The sequence below is a fragment of the Monodelphis domestica genome, chromosome 5, assembly GCF_027887165.1.
Source record: "Monodelphis domestica isolate mMonDom1 chromosome 5, mMonDom1.pri, whole genome shotgun sequence".
Lineage (NCBI taxonomy): Eukaryota > Metazoa > Chordata > Mammalia > Didelphimorphia > Didelphidae > Monodelphis > Monodelphis domestica.
The window spans coordinates 261,489,468-261,509,047 of NC_077231.1; the positions used below are offsets into that span (position 1 = coordinate 261,489,468).

Genomic DNA, 19,580 nt, shown 5'->3' on the forward strand with positions numbered 1-19,580 from the left:
CATTTCCAAGCATTATTCGTTAAAGACATAGATCATTTTCTTTTCCTCCCCCCACCCCCCATAGCCGACGCGTAAGTCCACTGGGCATTAGATGTTTTCTTGATTTGAACCCATTGCTTTGTTGTTAGTATTTGCATTAGAGTGTTCATTTAAGGTCTATCCTCTGTCATGTCCCCTCAACCTCTGTATTCAGGCAGTTGCTTTTTCTCGGTGTTTCCACTCCCATAGTTTATCCTTTGCTTATGAATGGTGTTTTTTTTTCTCCTGGATCCCTGAAAGTTGTTCAGGGACATTACACCGCCACTAATGGAGAAGTCCATTACGTTCGATTATACCACAGTGTATTAGTCTCTGTGTACAATGTTCTCCTGGTTCTGCTCCTCTCGCTCTGCATCACTTCCTGGAGGTTGTTCCAGTCTCCATGGAACTTCTCCACTTTATTATTCCTTTGAGCACAATAGTATTCCATCACCAACATATACCACAGTTTGTTCAGCCATTCCCCAATTGATGGGCATCCCCTCGTTTTCCAGTTTTGGGCCACCACAAAGAGCGCAGCTATGAATATTTTTGTACAAGTCTTTGTGTCCATTATCTCTTTGGGGTACAGACCCAGCAGTGCTATGGCTGGGTCAAAGGGTAGATATTCTTTTGTCGCCCTTTGGGCATAGTTCCAAATTGCCCTCCAGAATGGTTGGATCAGTTCACAGCTCCACCAGCAATGAATTAATGTCCCTACTTTGCCACATCCCCTCCAGCATTCATTACTTTCCTTCTCTATACCTGATTTTTAAAAAGAATTTTTATTGTTTTTATGTCATACTCATTTCAGGAAATACCCTCTCTTTCAGTCCTCCCTCTCCCAAACTTGCTCAAGAACTGGACTCTCCTTTGTAACAAAGAAAAAAGTTAAGCAAAAGTCCCAGATACCTCGTTTGCTAATGTAAGTTCCATTCAGCCAGAGTAGCCCGTAGCCTCTCTACCAAGAGAAGAAACATATATTTCATTATTCATGGGTTGCTTTCTACAAGAAGGACAAGGAAAAAAAAAAGACTTTTGGGATCTCCATCTTTAAAAGAGAGGCAACAGGATTGGTGCCCTTTTCATGGCACGGGGCTCAATTGCTCACACGCTTGCACTCTACCATGATGGAGAATATAACAAGGCTTTAAATTGTTTTTATATCTAGAAGTGAGAGGAATAGTCATTCTTTTCCCATTCGATGCATCATAAAACATTTCTCTTTGCTATCATTTGATCCTGTCTTTCTTATAGCAATCCCATTCTAACCTCAGCAGCAGGAGTAAATTGGGAGTCAAAAAAATGTTCTTGGAGAAAAAAGACCTGAATTTGACTCAAAGTCCTGCTCCTTACTGTGTGACCTTGGGCCAATCAAATCACCTCTCTGGGCCCCAATTTTTCATCTTTAAAATGAGAGATTGGGGCCATGTAATCTCCTAAAATACCTTCCTCCACATCTGAGATTCTACTTTTCTTAGCCTTGACACAAACTTGGAATCAAACTTGGGGGTGAAAAAAATGTAAGCAATGCAGTCAAAGCTACCTTTAACTAGTTCAGCCTGCAGCAGTTTTGTTGGCAATGTCTCAAGGGGGATGGATCAATCAATAGGGTTGTAAAATCCAACAAGGGCTTCAAAGAAGAAAAAAAGTCCGAGTCATATAAAGTATCATTATCAAGAATCTACTGATATTAAAGTTTTCATTTCTTCTTAGTAATACTATTTTACTTCTCTTTTACTGTGTGGAGAACAAATTCTCTGAGCAAAAATGTGTTGTATGGTATGCGAGCAATGGCTGAGATTCTTCAGTCACCAACCCTCTTGCAGAAGGTTGACTCAATTTCTGACACTGGGAGTGTGAAACATGTGAAGAAAATGTGGGGAGAAAAAAAATCCACCAAATTTTGATCTGAGTCTTTTTCTGGGTATTTAAAAAAAAAATCAGTCTAAAAGATACATAAGAAAAGTACTGTTCTAATTTTAATGAAGTCTCTCTTCTCTTCCTTTCTCTCTTCCATTTTTCTTTCTTTTCTTCTCTATTCTCTCTCTTCTTCCATCCATCTCTCTCTCCTTCACTTTTTTTCTTTCTGTCTTTCTTCTCTCCTCTCTCTCTTCTTCTTTCCATCTTCTCTTCTCTCCTTTCCTATTTCTATCATTCTTTCTTCTTCCCGTTTTCTCTTTCTTCACCCTCCTTTCTTTCTCTTCTTCCCTCCATTTTTCTTTCCCTCCTTCCCTTTTCCTTCTCCCTTTTCTTTCTCCCTCTCTTCCTCTCCATTGCTCTCTTTACTTCCCTTTCTCTTTTTTCCTCTTTATTTTTTTCTCTCCTCTTTCTCTCTCCTCCACTCTCCTTCCCCCCCGCCCCCACTCTTTCCCCTAGAGATGCTAAAGATCTTATCCAAAGTCACACAGGTAATAAGCATCAGAGCCAGCATTTGAACCCATATTTTTGGATATCAACACCAGAACATGAACACCTACTATTGACTCTTCTTGTGTACTATTATTGCAACACAACACCTACTTCTGTGACTGCTGGGCATTGTAGGGGATATACTTTAGACCCATACTTAATGCTGTTTTATCAGTTGTAATCAGGAGAATGGGAGAGCTCCTTTGTGGGGACAGGACATATATATCCTTGCTGTCCCAGACTGCCTTTCTTCCAATAGTGTGGTAACTCCACTGGCCATATAATAATAAGAATACCTCCTTGTATCTACCCAGGACTACTTTACTTTTCACAGAGCTTTGAAATATATTGTCCTATTTGATCTTCACAAAACCGATTGAATACTAGGACAGGTATTCTCAACCATAAAGTATTATTTTTATTTAAAAAATCCTCCATCTTAGAATCCAAATATTAGTTCCAAGGCAGAAGAGTGGTAAGGGATAGGCAATAGGGATTAGGTGACTTGCCCAGGGTCATACAGCTAATCAGTTTGAACCCAGGACTTCTTTCTGGCACTCAATCCACTGAGCCACCTAGCTTCCCCCTAAAATATTATTTTAAAAAACATACTTTTTGTTATTAATATTAGTTTTCATCATGAAAGAATAGCACAGAGAGATAAGATATCTGCACTGGGACTGAGCTAATTCTAGATAATGAGCCCTATATTAGGAAGTAGCAAGGTGGAATGTGGAGGAAATGAGTTTGCATCTTCCCTCAGATATTTACTAGCTATATATTCCTGGGCAAAACACTTAATTTCTCAGCCTCAGTTTCCTCATCTGTAAATGATGATAATAACAAGACTACTTCACAGGTTATTGTGAGGCTCAAATAATATAATATATATAAAAAGTTTACAAAATCAAATGTTATCATCATCTTCACCATTATTGTTGTACCTGAGCCTGTGGAAAGTCAAAGACCAGAAACAGGGTAGTTGGGGGAACTAAGGGTGCCCTAAAACATAATTTTGAGCCCTAATGCACCTTGTCAACATCAGAAATCATTGCATTATTATAAGCAATCACCCTATTCCTCAAGGCAAAGTCCTGAAGCCACAGGCAATGATGGGCTTTTCTAATGATGGCTCTTGACAATAAGAAGAGAAGAGATTCCACTAGCAAAAAAGGATTTCCAGGGTCAAACAGCCATAAATGCAGCCTCACCCATACCCCTGGACAGCAATAACATCTGCCCTGGGAGCTGACAGTAGCTAACAGATCCCACAGGCAATGAGTGGATACTTAGGGAAGTTGGGAAATAATTATAGACTATTTCAGGCAGTGGACTCCATGTTTGCTACTGTGGTTTAATGGTTCATGTGCTAGGGCTGATTACTCATCCTCAAGCCTGGGCATACTTGCTGCTCACCTGAGCAGAATGACCTCTGAGTAACACAGTGAGAAAGAGAGATGAGGAAGCAGGTCTGAAGGCTGGAGATCAAAGACTAGAAGGCAGAATTAATAAAAAGGGAGTTTAGTTTGCTTCTGTGATCCATGCCTGGCTAAGCCATGGAGCACTATGGTTTTATAAGAGAATGCTGATGCTGTCACAAGATCACAAATTCATGAATTTGGAGCTTGAAGGGATGTTTAAGGCCATTTAATTCAACCCTCTTATTTTAGAGATGAGAAAACTGAGGCCAAAGAAGTTAGGTGACTTGCCCAACACTACACAGGAATAAGTGGAAGAGGCATTATAGTCTGGATAAAAGCTGCAGAATTGGAAGGAACCTTAGAGGTCATCTTATCCAATTTGTTCATTTTAACAGATGAGGAAATGGGAAATCTCATGGCCAAACCAGGATTCAAGTCAAGGTCCTGTGATTCCAAATACAGCATTCTTTTTTTTTTTCATGAACCACGATGTTTCCATAACAAACATCATGAAATCAAGAGAAGTGTTCACCTGAACTACAAGACCATAGTTTCTCTAGTTATCTTTATCCCAGCAGAGATGGTAACCAATTGCATGAGTGGTTTCCTTGTTGGTAGAGAAAGTTAAAAAAGAAAAAAGCTTAAGGAATGATTCTTTATATTTTTGCCTGACTATTCAGAGAGGATGAAGTGTGTTTAGGGAGGATTGAAAAGGTAATCAAAGAAGGGAATTGTTCTAGGGAGGAGGAATTAAATAGGGGGAGGAATTAAAACCTGAGGCAAGGTGTTGATGAGTAGATAAATGTAAAACAAGAAAAGAAACAGTCTCAGATTTGAAAGGCCCTAATAGGTCAGCTAGGACCCAACTTCTCTTTATATTCATAGATGAGAAAACTGAATAATTTAGTCAAGGTTGCACAAGATGCTAGAACAAAGGATTTTTAAGCAAGGATGTCACATGGACTGGAAACAAATGTTTTTGCTGAAAAACTTGCCAATCTGATTATCAGGGCAGTGGCACAAAAGGTTTCCAAAGGAGGGCAACTATGATGGTGAGGAGATGGGACACTTTTAAAGGAATTAGAAGTGTGTATTTTTATGAATTGGGGATTTAGGATTGACAAGAGAGCTAGGTTTAAGTATCTCAAGGGATGCAATATCAAAGAGGAATTAGACATGTTCTGCTTTGTTCTAGAGGGGAGATCCATGAACAATTAGTAAAAACTACAAAGAGTTAACTTTCAGCTCAATAAATGGGGGAAAAAACACATCTTCCTAATAATATGAACCAAGGAAAAGTGAATTATGCATTGTTGGGCGTTAGTGAGTTTCCTGTCATTGGAAGACTTAAAATAGAGGCTGGGAACTTTGAGAAGATTCTTCATAGCTGGACTAGGTAGCCTCTATAGTCCTATAGTCTCTTTCTACACTGGGATTCTGAGATTTAAGTATGTATTATGTAGATACACACACGCACACACACACACACACACACACGCACGCACACAAGCTGTGCAACCCCGGGATTAGTCATTTAACCCTTCTTGCCTCAATTTTTGAGTCCATAAAATGAGATGGAGAAGGAAGAAGGAGATGGCAAATTAATGCAGTATCTTTGCCAAGAAAACCCCAAATGAGGTCATGAAGAGTCTAACACAACTGAAATGACTGATCAACAACACAAATGAAACACTTTTAAATTTAATCTGCACTCACACTTTACCCATAGCTTTCTCATGTCTAAGCAATCAACAAAGAAATTACTCAATCTCTGATTTGTATTGTTTTCCGGTTTTCAAGGTATAAAGTCTCAGACTAAAATGTTAATAATTGGCTCTTGCAAGACAGTCTGAGTTAGCTCTAGCTCCCTCCTGATGCCTTACTTGATATCTGTGCTTCTGCTGATCCTGTACATTTCTGCTGGCAACAGGACCTGGAAGTCCTGATAATGATAAGACAAACAGACACCTTTGTGGAAATGAAGACATTAAGCAAGAGTTTTGGTGAAAATCAAGGGAGAGAGAAATAGAAATCATCTTGGGGGAGTATATGAGAGATCACGAGGTCAGACAAAGGATATGGATGATGAATGCCTGATTCAGATAAAAATTTTGGCACAGAGGCGAAAGATACTAGTCATAAGATACGCCAGTCATCTAGATATCTGATGGCAATTTCATTCCATTATAAAGTCAAAGCATATGGTAAATTTTGTACTTGCCTTGCTGGCAGTTTCATCTTTTAGAAAGATAAAGTGCCATAGAAATAGTTTCTTTGGATGTAATTTAGACGATACAGAATTTCTGTTTGATGAATTATTAAGGACAAGAATATTGGAGGAAGGTGTTAATGTCACTTTAGAATTCATGATGACCAAGACCAGAAACACATTGGAAGGAATACATTCAGGACGAGATTTCTCAAATTTTAAATTTAGTGAAAGGAGTCCTTACCCCCTGCCACCCATTGACCTCAATGATATGTTAAATATGACCAATGGTGTGAGGCTCCAAAAAGACAGATAGTTCAATGGTGACAAGACTATTTTTAAAAATGAAATTTTGATCACACAATTGAAAAAAAAAACCAACTTATCAAGTAAAAATTGGAGGAGACTTGATATAAGAGCTCTAGGTATAAAGAGAAATCTGGATTTTGGTGGACTTTACATTTAATATGAGTTGATAGTGTTATGTGGTCAACAGCCAATACATCTATCAACAAGCAATTAAATATTTTTTTTTTTGCCATTCTTTTTTTTTTTTTTTTTTTTTTTTTGTTTAATTTTAATATTATTTTATTTGGTCGTTTTCATACATTATTCACTGGAAACAAAGATCGTTTTCTTTTCCTCCCCTCCCCCCCCCCCCCCCCCCCCGCCTTTCCCTCTCCCATATCCGACGCATGATTCCACTGGTTATCACATGTGTTCTTGACTCGAACCCATTTCCCTGTTGTTGGAGTTTGCATTATAGTGTTCATTTAGAGTCTCTCCTCAGTCTTATCTCCTCCAACCCTGTGGTCAAGCAGTTGCTTTTCAGCGGTGTTTTTACTCCCACAGTTTATCCTCTGCTTGTGGGTAGTATTTTTTTTTTAGATCCCTGCAGATTGTTCAGGGAAATTGCATTGATACTTATGGAGAAGTCCATCACCTTCGATTGTACCACAATGTATCAGTCTCTGTGTATAATGTTTTCCTGGTTCTGCTCCTTTCGCTCTGCATCACTTCCTGGAGGTTGTTCCAGTTCACATGGAATTCCTCCACTTTATTATTCCTTTTAGCACAATAGTATTCCATCACCAACATATACCACAATTTGTTCAGCCATTCCCCAATTGAAGGGCATCCCCTCATTTTCCAATTTTTGGCCACCACAAAGAGCGCAGCTATGAATATTTTTGTACAAGTCTTTTTGTCCATTATCTCTTTGGGGTACAAGCCCAGCAGTGCTATGGCTGGATCAAAGGGCAGACAGTCTTTTATCGCCCTTTGGGCATAGTTCCAAATTGCCCTCCAGAATGGTTGGATCAATTCACAACTCCACCAGCAATGAATTAATGTCCCCACTTTGCCACATCCCCTCCAGCATTCATTACTTTGCATAGCTGTCATGTTAGCCAATCTGCTAGGTGTGAGATGATACCTCAGAGTTGTTTTGATTTGCATCTCTCTGATTATAAGAGATGTAGAGCACTTTTTCATGTGCTTATTAATAGTTTTGATTTCTTTGGCTGAGAATTGCCTGTTCATGTCCCTTGCCCATTTGTCAATTGGAGAATGGCTTGATTTTTTGTACAATTGATTTAGTTCTTTATAAATTTTAGTAATTAAACCCTTGTCAGAGGTTTTTATGAAGATTGTTTCCCAATTTGTTGCTACCCTTCTGATTTTGGTTACATTGGTTTTGTTTGTACAAAAACTTTTTAATTTGATGTAATCCAGATTATTTATTTTGCATTTTGTAATTCTTTCTAATTCTTGCTTGGTTTTGAAGTATTTCCCTTCCCAAAGGTCTGACATGTATACTATTCTGTGTTCGCCTAATTTTCTTATAGTTTCCTTCTTTATGTTCAAGTCATTCATCCATTTTGAATTTATCTTGGTGTAGGGTGTGAGGTGTTGATCTAAGCCTAATCTTTCCCACACTGTCCTCCAATTTTCCCAACAGTTTTTATGAAATAGTGGATTTTTGTCCCAAAAGCTGGGATCTTTGGGTTTGTCATATACTGTCTTGCTGAGGTTGCTTGCCCCCAGTCTATTCCACTGATCCTCCTTTCTGTCTCTTAGCCAGTACCAAATTGTTTTGATGACCGCTGCTTTATAATATAGTCTGAGATCTGGGACTGCAAGACCCCCTTCCTTTGTATTTTTTTTCATTAATTCCCTGGGTATCCTTGATCTTTTGTTCTTCCAAATGAACTTTGTTATGTTTTTTTCTAAATCAGTAAAAAAAATTTTTGGGAGTTCCATGGGTATGGCACTAAATAGATAGATGAGTTTGGGTAGGATGGTCATTTTTATTATATTGGCTCGTCCTACCCATGAGCAGTTAATGTTCTTCCAATTGTTCAAGTCTAGTTTTAGTTGTGTGGAAAGTGTTTTGTAGTTGTGTTCATATAGATCCTGTGTTTGTCTCGGGAGATAGATTCCTAAGTATTTTATTTTGTCTTGGGTAATTTTGAATGGGATTTCTCTTTCTAGTTCTTGCTGCTGAGCTGTGTTGGAATTATATAGAAATGCTGATGACTTATGTGGGTTTATTTTGTATCCTGCAACTTTGCTAAAGTTGTTGATTATTTCAATTAGCTTTTTGGTTGAATCTCTAGGATTCTTTAAGTAGACCATCATGTCATCTGCAAAGAGTGATAATTTGGTCTCCTCCTTGCCTATTTTGATGCCTTCAATTTCTTTTTCTTCTCTAATTGCTACTGCTAGTGTTTCTAATACAATGTCAAATAATAGAGGTGATAATGGGCATCCTTGTTTCACTCCTGATCTTAATGGGAATGGATTAAGTTTATCCCCATTGCAGATGATATTAGCTGATGGTTTTAGATATATACTGTTTATTATTTTTAGGAATGACCCTTCTATTCCTATGCTTTCTAGTGTTTTTAGTAGGAATGGGTGTTGTATTTTATCAAAGGCTTTTTCTGCATCTATTGAGATAATCATGTGATTCTTGTTGGTTTGCTTGTTGATGTGGTCAATTATGTGGATAGTTTTCCTAATGTTGAACCAGCCCTGCATCCCTGGTATGAATCCTACTTGATCATGGTGGATGACCCTTCTGATCACTTGCTGGAGTCTTTTTGCTAGTATCCTATTTAAGATTTTTGCATCTATATTCATTAGGGAGATTGGCCTATAGTTTTCTTTCTCTGTTTTTGGCCTGCCTGGCTTTGGAATTAGTACCATGCTTGTGTCATAAAAGGAGTTTGGTAGAACTCCCTCTTTGCTTATTATGTCGAATAGTTTGTATAATATTGGGGTTAACTGTTCTCTGAATGTTTGATAGAATTCACTGGTGAATCCATCAGGCCCTGGGGATTTTTTCTTAGGCAGTTCTTTGATGGCTTGATGGATTTCAATTTCTGATATGGGATTATTTAAGAAAACTATTTCTTCTTCTGTTAGTCTAGGCAATTTATATTTTTGTAAATATTCATCCATATCACCTAGATTGGTAAATTTATTGCCATATAGTTGGGCAAAGTAGTTTTTAATGATTGCCTTAATTTCCTCTTCATTTGAGGTGAGATCCCCCTTTTCATCCTTGATGCTATTAATTTGCCTTTCTTCTTTCCTTTTTTTAATTAAATTAACCAGTACTTTGTCTATTTTGTCTGTTTTTTCAAAGTACCAGCTTCTAGTCTTGTTTATTAGCTCAATAGTTCTGTCACTTTCTATTTTATTAATTTCTCCCTTAATTTTTAGGATCTCTAGTATGGTTTTCTTCTGGGGGTTTTTAATTTGTTCATTCTCAAGTTTTTTGATTTGCATTTCCAATTCCTTGGTCTCTGTCCTCCCTAATTTGTTAATATATGCACTCAGGGATATGAATTTTCCTCTAAGTACTGCCTTGGCTGCATCCCATAAGGTTTGAAAGGATGTTTCGCCGTTGTCATTTTCTTCAACGAAATTGTTAATTGTTTCTATGATTTCTTCTCTAACTATCCGATTTTGGAGTATCATGTTATTTAATTTCCAATTAATTTTTGATTTGGGTCTCCATGTACCCTTGCCGATCAATATTTTAATTGCCTTGTGATCTGAAAAGGCTGCAGTTAATATTTCTGCTTTTCTGCATTTAAGTGCCATGTTTCTATGACCTAGTGTATGATCTATTTTTGTGAATGTGCCATGTGGTGCTGAAAAGAAGGTGTATTCTTTTTTGTCCCTATTTATTTTTCTCCATATGTCTATTAATTCTAATTTTTCTAAGATTTCATTCACCTCTTTTACCTCTTTCTTATTTATTTTTTGATTTGATTTATCTAAATTTGATAGTGGTTGGTTCAAGTCTCCCACTAATATGGTTTTACTGTCTATTTCCTCCTTCAATTCTCCTAGTTTCTCTATTAAAAATTTGGATGCTATACCATTTGGTGCATACATGTTGATTAGTGATATTTCCTCATTGTCTATACTTCCTTTTAGCAGAATATATTTACCTTCCCTGTCCCTTTTGATCAGGTCTATTTGTACTTTGGCTTTGTCAGATATCATGATTGCAACTCCTGCCTTCTTTCTATCGGTTGAGGCCCAAAAGGTCTTACTCCAACCTTTAATTCTAACCTTGTGAGTGTCAACCCGTCTCATATGTGTTTCTTGAAGACAACATATGGTAGGGTTTTGTGTTCTAATCCAATCTGCTATTTGTCTGCGTTTTATGGGTGAGTTCATCCCATTCACGTTCAAAGTTATGATTGTTATTTGTGGATTCGCTGGCATTTTGATGTCTTCCCCTAGTTCTGACCTTTCTTCTTTAGCTTTCTCCTTTTGAACCAGTGATTTACTTTAGGTCAGTCCCCCTAGTCCCCTCCCTTGAGATGCTTCCCTTTCTAGCCCCTCCCTTTTTATGCTCCCTTCCCCTCCCCCCTCTCCTTCCCTCCCTTTTTGTACTCCCTCCCCCCTCCCCCTCCTTAATTTTCCTTTCTTTCTTGCCCTAATGGATAAGATAGAATTCAGGATCCCACTGGATCTAGATGTTCTTCCCTCTCAGATTTGATTTCACTGAGAGTAAGGTTTAAGTACTTCCACTTCACGCTCTCTTCCTCTCCTTCTCATATGAGAGTTCTTCCCCTCCCCTTCCCATGTGTATCTTTATATGGGAAAGTTTATTCTATTGATTCCCCCCCTATTTCTTGAAGTTAATCTTAGTATTATCACGGTTCCCCCCTCCCTTTTCCTTTTTTTGCCCCAACTTTCCCCAAATCTTCTTGATTCCCCAATCTTTCCCTATGCATGTTTCTTCTAACTACTCTTATGATGATACAATTTATGAGAGTTACACAAAACATTTTCCCCACATATTAATATATATAATTAGATGTAAATGTAGTCCTTATAGAAGAGAGTTTGACTTAAAGAGAAAGATAAGATTTATCTCCTTTTCCCTTTCTTTCATATTTACCTTTTCATGTTTCTCTTGCTTTCTGTGCTTGGATATCGAACTTTCCACAGAGCTCTGGTCTTTTCTTAGCAAATGCTTGGAAATCTTCTATTTTGTTGAATGCCCATACTTTCCCCTGGAAGTATATAGTCAGTTTTGCTGGGTAGTTGATTCTTGGTTGGAGACCCAGCTCTCTTGCCTTTCTAAATATCGTGTTCCATGCTTTGCGGTCTCTTAGTGTGTTAGCCGCTAAGTCATGTGTGATCCTTATGGGAGCCCCCTTATATCTGAAGCTCTTCTTCTTGGCTTCTTGTAGGATTTTCTCCTTTACTTGGAAGCTCTTGAATTTGGCAATTACATTCCTAGGCGTTGTCTTTTGGGGATTTAGTATAGAAGGTGTTCTATGAATCCTTTCTATTTCTATTTTGCCCCCTTGCTCCAGAACGTGGGGGCAATTTTCTTTTATAATCTCCTCTAGAATAAAATCCAATTTGTTGTTAACCTCTGGTTTTTCTGGGAGACCGATGATACGGAGATTTTCTCGTCTTCCTCTGTTCTCCAGGTCCGTGACCTTCTCAGTGAGATATTTTCTGTTTTCTTCCAATTCATTAATTATTTGGGTTTGCTTTATTGATTCTTGCTGTTTTATCATCTCACTTTCTTCGAGGTCCTTAATTCTGGTCATTAGGGACTGGATTTGCTTTTCAGCCTTGTCTGCCCTTGTATTGGATGCTTCGAGTTCTTTTTCCAATTGAGCAGTCTTATCTGTCAGACAGCTGATCTCTTTCTCCCATTTTTCTTTCCAGAAGGTTTCCATCTTTTGGATAAGTTCCAGTTTGAGATCTTCCAGAGCTTGTTGATAGTTTCCATTTTGGGAGGCGTGTTCTGAATTTTTTTGGATTTCCTCCTCATTCTCTTTTCCTTGGGTACTTCCCCCATAAAAGTTTTCAATAGTCACTTTTTTCCCTTTCTTCCTGGAGGCTTGATTTTGGGCCATGTGAGCCATCCCTTTGGTGGTTTTATTTCCCTTTCCTTTTTGGTCTGGGGTCTGGGTTATAAGAGCGGTTTTTCTGTGAATTTAGGTTGCTTCAGACTAGTTCTTCCCAGCCTCCGAGCCCAGGTATTCAGCTCCGCCCAGATAATCAGCGCGCGTTGTTCAGTGCCGCCCGCACCAAGTCCAGGTCCGCTGGATTCTCCAGTAAAAGCGCCCTGAGACGTTTTTTTCCTGGCAGTCCCCAGATCCCAAGGACCCTGGAGTGCCCCCCCCAGACAGAGACGCTCCCCACTCACTCGCTGTCCCGGTGAGCGCTCAGGTAGCTCACTCTGGTTTAGTGGGGGAGGTGGGGTGGGGGAAGGGCGGCTCAGTTCACTTTTCTGTGCAAGTTTTTCCTTCTTATTTTAGTGTGGAAATGTTCAAGCCCCACGTACCTTTGCCTCTGTGGGGTACTGGGGAGTCCTTCTGTTCCTCCAAAGGTGATTTTATGCTCCTTTGATGTAGTCTATTTCGTTCGGTGCTGGGGAGAGAAAGCGTGCAGCTTCTAGATTGCAGCCATGATTACCCGGAAGTCCCAAGCAATTAAATATTAAAAATTAAGTATTCTTATATTTCAGGCATTGAATTAGATATATAGTAGCCCCTGACTTTAAAAAGCTTACAATCTATAAAAACAAACAAACAAACAAAAATCAAAAAACAGAAATAGTCTATGCCTCATAAATAAATAGTGTTCAGAGGGTGTTAAGAATTTTTCTTGTTTTCTTTTGCACTGTTCAAGACCATATTTGGAATAGCTTTCAGTTCTATGTGACACATTTTAAGAGGGGCATTGACAAACTAGAACATATTTAGAGGGTTATAATCAGGATTGTAATGGGTCTAAAGTCTGTGTTCTCTGAAGAATAGTTGAATGAACTGGTGATTTTTAAAAGGCTGTTGATAAGACAGCTAAGGGTAGAAATGATTGCTGCCTTGAACCATATGCAGTATCATCATATGGAAGAGAGATTTAAAAAAATTATTTTGTTAGACTCCTGAGAATTGATCTAGGACTAGTTATCAGAGCTTAGCTTTTTTGGTTGTTAGTTGTCCTTTATACTAAACCAAAATGACATTGCTAGTGATATCATTTGGCTTGGGCATAAATTGGATTCAAGTGAAGCGGAGTTGCATAAAATCATTGGCTTCTCTCTTTCAGAGCTATCAAAGTCCAGTGGCAATAAAATAGTCAAGCCAACTAGTTATGGCTCAGGATATGGCAGATGACCTTGGCTTCTTCAGTGTTTAAACAACTCTAAGGTCTCCAAGCATCTGCTTTTGATCCCTTTCTGGGTGTTGGAACAGATTATTCTCATTCACCCCTTCTGCCTGGGGTTGACATCTCACTGATGGGTTTGAGGCTAATTGATTATCTTCATCTATATGCACCTATAATTCAAGGTAAAAAACTCCTCAAGCTTTCAAGATGTCCTTTGATGCATTAGGGATACCATGTTAGATAGTGAATTTCTATTTCCTAGAGATAATCAAGAAGAGATTAGATGACTACTTACTGGAGGTGTTAGAATAAGGATTTAGAACTCAGAGAAGAACTAGATAATCTCTTTAGCCCTATTCAAATCCATAATTCTATAATCATCTCATTGGAATTTCCACCTTCTTGATATTCACAATTAAAAACAACAACCCTAATTTATCTGTTTCTATCCCAGTAAGCTCCTAACAGGCAAAGAGGAGTAATTACACTAGGTTAGATAGGGCATAGCTATCTTTGCCTTCAATTGTCCTGCCTTCCCTTGCCCATGGTCCCTGAGGTAAGTGGATCTATTTGTCCACTCTCCATTTATACCTACTTGACCTTTAATTCTTAAAAAATGTTAGCCACGTGTTTAACCTTCATTCAAAAGTCAATTTTATTCTTTATTTTAAAGATCACCTGGACTTCTCACAAGGTCTTCTATGGCTCTTAGCAAATCAAACAAAATCTTGAAGAGGAAAAATTCTTAGTGGCACTTTTGCCAGTGTCCTTTCTTTTTAAGCATGATGAATTTATAATAATCTATATATATTTATGTAACACACACAAATCTACATGCATATATACATATACACAGACATATGTGTGGGCATATTATATATGCATATGTGTGGGTGTATTATACATACTGTTATCTCTTTGGTCCCTTGCTGCCTCCCCAACCCTACAGAGAAAAGATTTTTACAAGATTTTGATAGCACATATCCACATCCAGAGAAAGAACTGTGGGAGTAGAAACATAGGAAAAAAAAAAACCAACCAACTGCTTGATAACACGGGTCAATGGGAATATGACTGGGGATGTAGATTCTAAAAGATCACCCTAGTGCAAATGTTAATAATATGGAAATGGGTCTTGATCAATGGCACAAGTAAAACAGCATGGAGTTGTGCATTGGCTATGGGAGAAGGGTGGGAGGAGGGGAGGAAAAGAACATGAATCACGTAACCATAGAAAAATTCTTAATTAATCAATTAAATAAAATCTTAAAAAATAAAAATAAATAAAAGAGAAAAGAAACATTTTGATAGGAAAAACCATACAAAAGAGAGAAAGGAAGGTTATTTATGATTGTCCCAGTGATTCATAGCTTAGACTGAGATTTGTAAAGGTTCAGTCTACACCTCATCCTGACTGCCAAGCATTGCATTCTCTTTGCCTTTTCCGAGGGAGGTTTTCAGGTCATTAATGATTCATTTTCCAGCCTCTCCCCTAGCTGTATTTGTAGAGATAGCAGGAAATGTAAACCATACACCTAGGAAAAGAATTTAGAAGAAATAATTAGGAATAATATATTCCCCTTCTGCAGTTGCTTTGGGAAGAACCTATCTACTGATTGGAGCAACATTACCTAAGACAAATATATTCAGAGCATCATTGGAGTTAGAAAGGACTTTAGAGATCATCAGATTCTAATTTCATTTTCTCCTCATTTTCCAGATGAGGAAACTGAGGTTTGGAGAAATTATGGAGAAAAAATGGGACTTGCCCATGGTCATGTAACCAGAAAGAGTCAGAGATAGAATTTGAGTCTATATCTTCATGTCTCCGTCTCTCACTCTCCACCTCTACACTGTCCATTACATCAGGTAGAACCCTTCACATAAGCTGTGATGTATGGAATGCAGGGTCTATAACCATTCTTTCACCTGTAATTGTTTTCCTAGAATCTACTGTTTTCCAGACAGAGGAGGAGGAAAGGGTCCTCTGATAGTCTTCACATTGTTTAGCTAAACATATTTTTCTCTTGCACATTAAGGACATAGGATGTAGGTAGGTATGAGAGTGACTAGCAATTCTACTGTCCTTTTCCCATTTAAAATAATGTTGAATTGGAGCAAAAGCTTCACTGAATTAACTCCAATCAATCCCTTTCCAAGATTCTTCCAGATAAAAAATGCAGCTGTCAACTGTTCTACTTTTCAGCATATTGGCGACAGGTTATGAAGAGAAACAAACAGCTCAGATCCAAGTTATGTTTAATTAGTGACTGTAACACATTATTGAACTTCTCAATTCCTGATCAGAATTTGGACTTCCGTGACTTTCTGTATGTGCAAATTTGGATCATTCACTCAATTATTAGGAAGTTCTGAGAATCTTGTTTTATCAGAATGGACCTGATTTGGCACAGGGAAAGAACCCTGCTAAAAGTAGGAGGCTTGATTGGTGCTGTTGAATATTCAGATTTATGCCAACTAATGGATCAAAAGGGAACTTATTCTGTGTGGTTATTGTAAGTAGACACCAACTCTAAGTTTGCTTTATCAGATAAAAATATAATCACCTGTTCTGGCTCATACATAGTTAAAAACAATTCTTCGTGTGTTTCAAAAAGTTAAAAACTTTAATTAAAAAAACTTTAGTACCAAACTTTCTCCCTCCCTCCTTCCCCCTCATTGAGAAGGCAACAAATTCAATACTCATCACAAGTATGTTCATATCTTTTGAACAAGCAATATAGGAAGTGTGCTGATAGGAATTGGTCAGAGCCAAGACAGAAAAATGCATTAATATGAGCTAAAGACTGGCATATAAGTTTGTAGCATGAACAGCAACATCCCCCAAAAAAGTGGCCAGGAAAAGGGAATCAGCTGCCCATTAGGACAGGTGCACCAAGGGAAAAGCTTTAGGACTCAGCTCAGATCTCCAGTTTCATATGAATGTATTAACAGAAGATGAAGGATGGAATTTTTCAATTCATAATTTCTTCACTATCAAAATGATGCATGCACATTTTAAAATTCAACAAAGATGCAGGACTTTACCTATTTAATTAGGAAGAAGTTATTCCCCAGTTAGGCAGTGAATGTAGCCAGCCTGGAATCGGTTACCAGCTCCAAAGCCGGGACATAACAGGAATGTGTCCAAGTTCCTTATGATCTCAAGGCTCGGTTTTTGCCACCACCTATAAAATGGAAATAACAATATTGTACTTGCTACCAGGTATTGCCAGTTGAGCAGCTTGGAATTCAGGCTGTTGAAAGGCACCATATGAACGAATAGTAAAGTTAGAATATATTAGCATAAGATATCCTATAATCACTTGCATGCATACAAATTTTTTTCTGATTTAAAAAAAAAAACTCCTCTTATGTTTTCCAAACATTTCCATAACATACCATGTAGACATTCCAAAGGAAAGTGGCTACATTACAATAGGTCAACCATGAGAATAAATATGGGCTCACATGCCCATAGCCATAAGGAAATCAGGATGGGTCTAATGAGAAACAGACAGGCTGAATGAGAAATGACATTTTTAGTGCTGTCCTTTTCCCCCTCTCCTCCTTTCTTTATTATAGTTTTACCACCTCTCTTAGTGCGTTTACTGGTGGGTATCAGAAATTTATTTAACCTCCATTTAACAAACATACATTAAACACCTATTGAGTGTGACTCATTGTGCTTGATATTGGGGGACATTCAAAGATAAAGTACATTACTCTTTGCTCTCAAGGTGCTTTAGCCATGCTCTCTAGGATGGGTAAAAAGGTAAAGAAATGATACTGAAGGAAACATGGATGGAGCCCACAAAACTTTTGAAGAAATAGATTTTAATGGTCTCAAAAACTTTTGCATAGTTTTATGCACATACATGTGTATAAATGAAAATCTGTTACCCTAAAAAAGAACTACATTTCCTGGGAGCCCATTGACTTCCTGTCATTACAGAATTCCTGTAGACAGGGCGTAAACTCAGTGGGCAGTCTTGCTTGGGGTCTTTTTGGCTTCCTGGCAAGGATGGTGGTGATAAATGGTGGTTTGAACTGGTTGATTAGCCATGGGCACATGGTTTTTATTTTGTATCCATTTTATTCCTTTATTTCCAATGATCATTAATAAATCTCTTAAAATATAATATTTGTATTATTGAGATTAATTTTAATTTGTACATATGTGAATATGGGTATACACACATACACATGTATGTATAAACAGATATAAGTTAACATATATATGAGAGAGGGTGAGAAAAAGAGAGGAGAGAGGGAGAGAGGGAAAAGGAGAGAGAGAGAGAGAGACAGACAGACAGACACACAGCAAGAGAGGGAGAAAGAGAGAGGTGGAAGAGAGGGGGGGGAGATAGGAGGATACTTATTAGTTTTGTGATCCAAGGCAAATCAATTAACTATTCAATTTCCTCATGGGAAAACAATAAGGACCTTCCAGAGTTGTGATGAAGAAAAAATGAGATAATATTTATCAAGTGCTTAAAGTGCTATTTGAATAATAACTATTCCCTTTTATACACACATAGAATTGGTAGATCAAAGAACAGACCATAGAAACAATAGATCATTTAATAAAAATAAAATTATGACAATGAGGCACCAAACCAAAATTTCTAGGATGTTACCAAAGCAATACTTTGGAAAATTATTATATTCCTAAACATTTTCATCAATAACCGAGAGTGAGAGAACATGAATTGTATATACAGTAGGACCCACGTCCATGAGGGATATGTTTAAAGACCTACATGTATGTCTGAAACTATAGATATAAATGAACATCCACTTTGTTAACCATGTATAACTGAATCAGCAAATTGCCCAAATAGTCAATACAGGGATGCAACTGCCTCCCCAGCATCATTACTCTTGAGCTTGTAGGTAAAAAATAAGAGCTTTTTTAAAGTTACTTGAATAACTTTACAACAAACATGATCAGCAAGAACACTAGAGGCAGACTGTAGGAAGGTTTCACACAAAAGTCTGGGTATGGGGACAAAAGGAGATGAGCTATGAACTGTTTGATTTCTGTTTCTGAGATTCAACTGCTCACACTTTCTTTCTTGTTCTATTAATCTAGCTAATTTTTATGATAAATATTCAGTTCAATTTTAAAATTAAAAAATTTAAATTTATTTTTATTTAAATTTATTAATGATCAATTTTGCCAACATGCCTGTACTTTGTATTCAAAGAGGACTAAAATGACATCAATATGTTGGTGTCAGTGTACAGTGTGTCTGTAGCTGATAAGACTAATATAAACTTAGAAGGTATTACTGCAGATCGGGTATAGATAGCCCATATGAACATTTGGGATGGGAATTTTTCTAAATTTTCAGATCTTACATTTCTTTTGAGCTACTGCAATTCTACTTTTCACATGGAGCACATCAACTTCTTTGAAGTGGGCATACCGTTCCAGATGGTCCTGTGCCAGCATCTCCCATAATCAATACCAAAGATCTTCAGAGAGACCTTAAAAGTGTCCTTGTATCATTTCTACTGACCCTTGTGTGAGTTCTCCATAAAACAGTCTTTTAGGCAAACACATTTGGTATTTGACAATAGTCAGCTCAATGGAGATACACTCTTTGCAGTAGAGTCTGAATGCTTGGCAATTTAGCTCAAGAAAGGACCTGTGTTGGGTACCTTATAGTGCCAGATGATCTCCAGTATTTCCCCAAGATAATTCAAATGAAAGTGATTCAATTTCTTGGAAAAATGTTGATATAACATCCAGGTTTCACAAGCATAGAACAATAACATCAATATAATGGCTCTATAGATCTTCAGTTTGGAAGGCAATCTAATACCTCCTCTCCATACTTTCATTTTCAATG

The 19,580-nt window shown here is 37.7% G+C and overlaps 1 protein-coding gene across 1 annotated transcript in view; it reads right to left on the reverse strand.

The window, feature by feature from the left end:
* The window catches only part of KIAA1217 (KIAA1217 ortholog), a 1,016,332-nt gene that overhangs the window by 646,990 nt on the left and 349,762 nt on the right, over positions 1-19,580 (reverse strand). Inside the window, exon 3 of the mRNA XM_056800101.1 lies at positions 16,771-16,910. The gene's annotated coding sequence lies outside the window, so the exon portion shown is untranslated. The remainder of the gene's footprint in view (positions 1-16,770; positions 16,911-19,580) is intronic.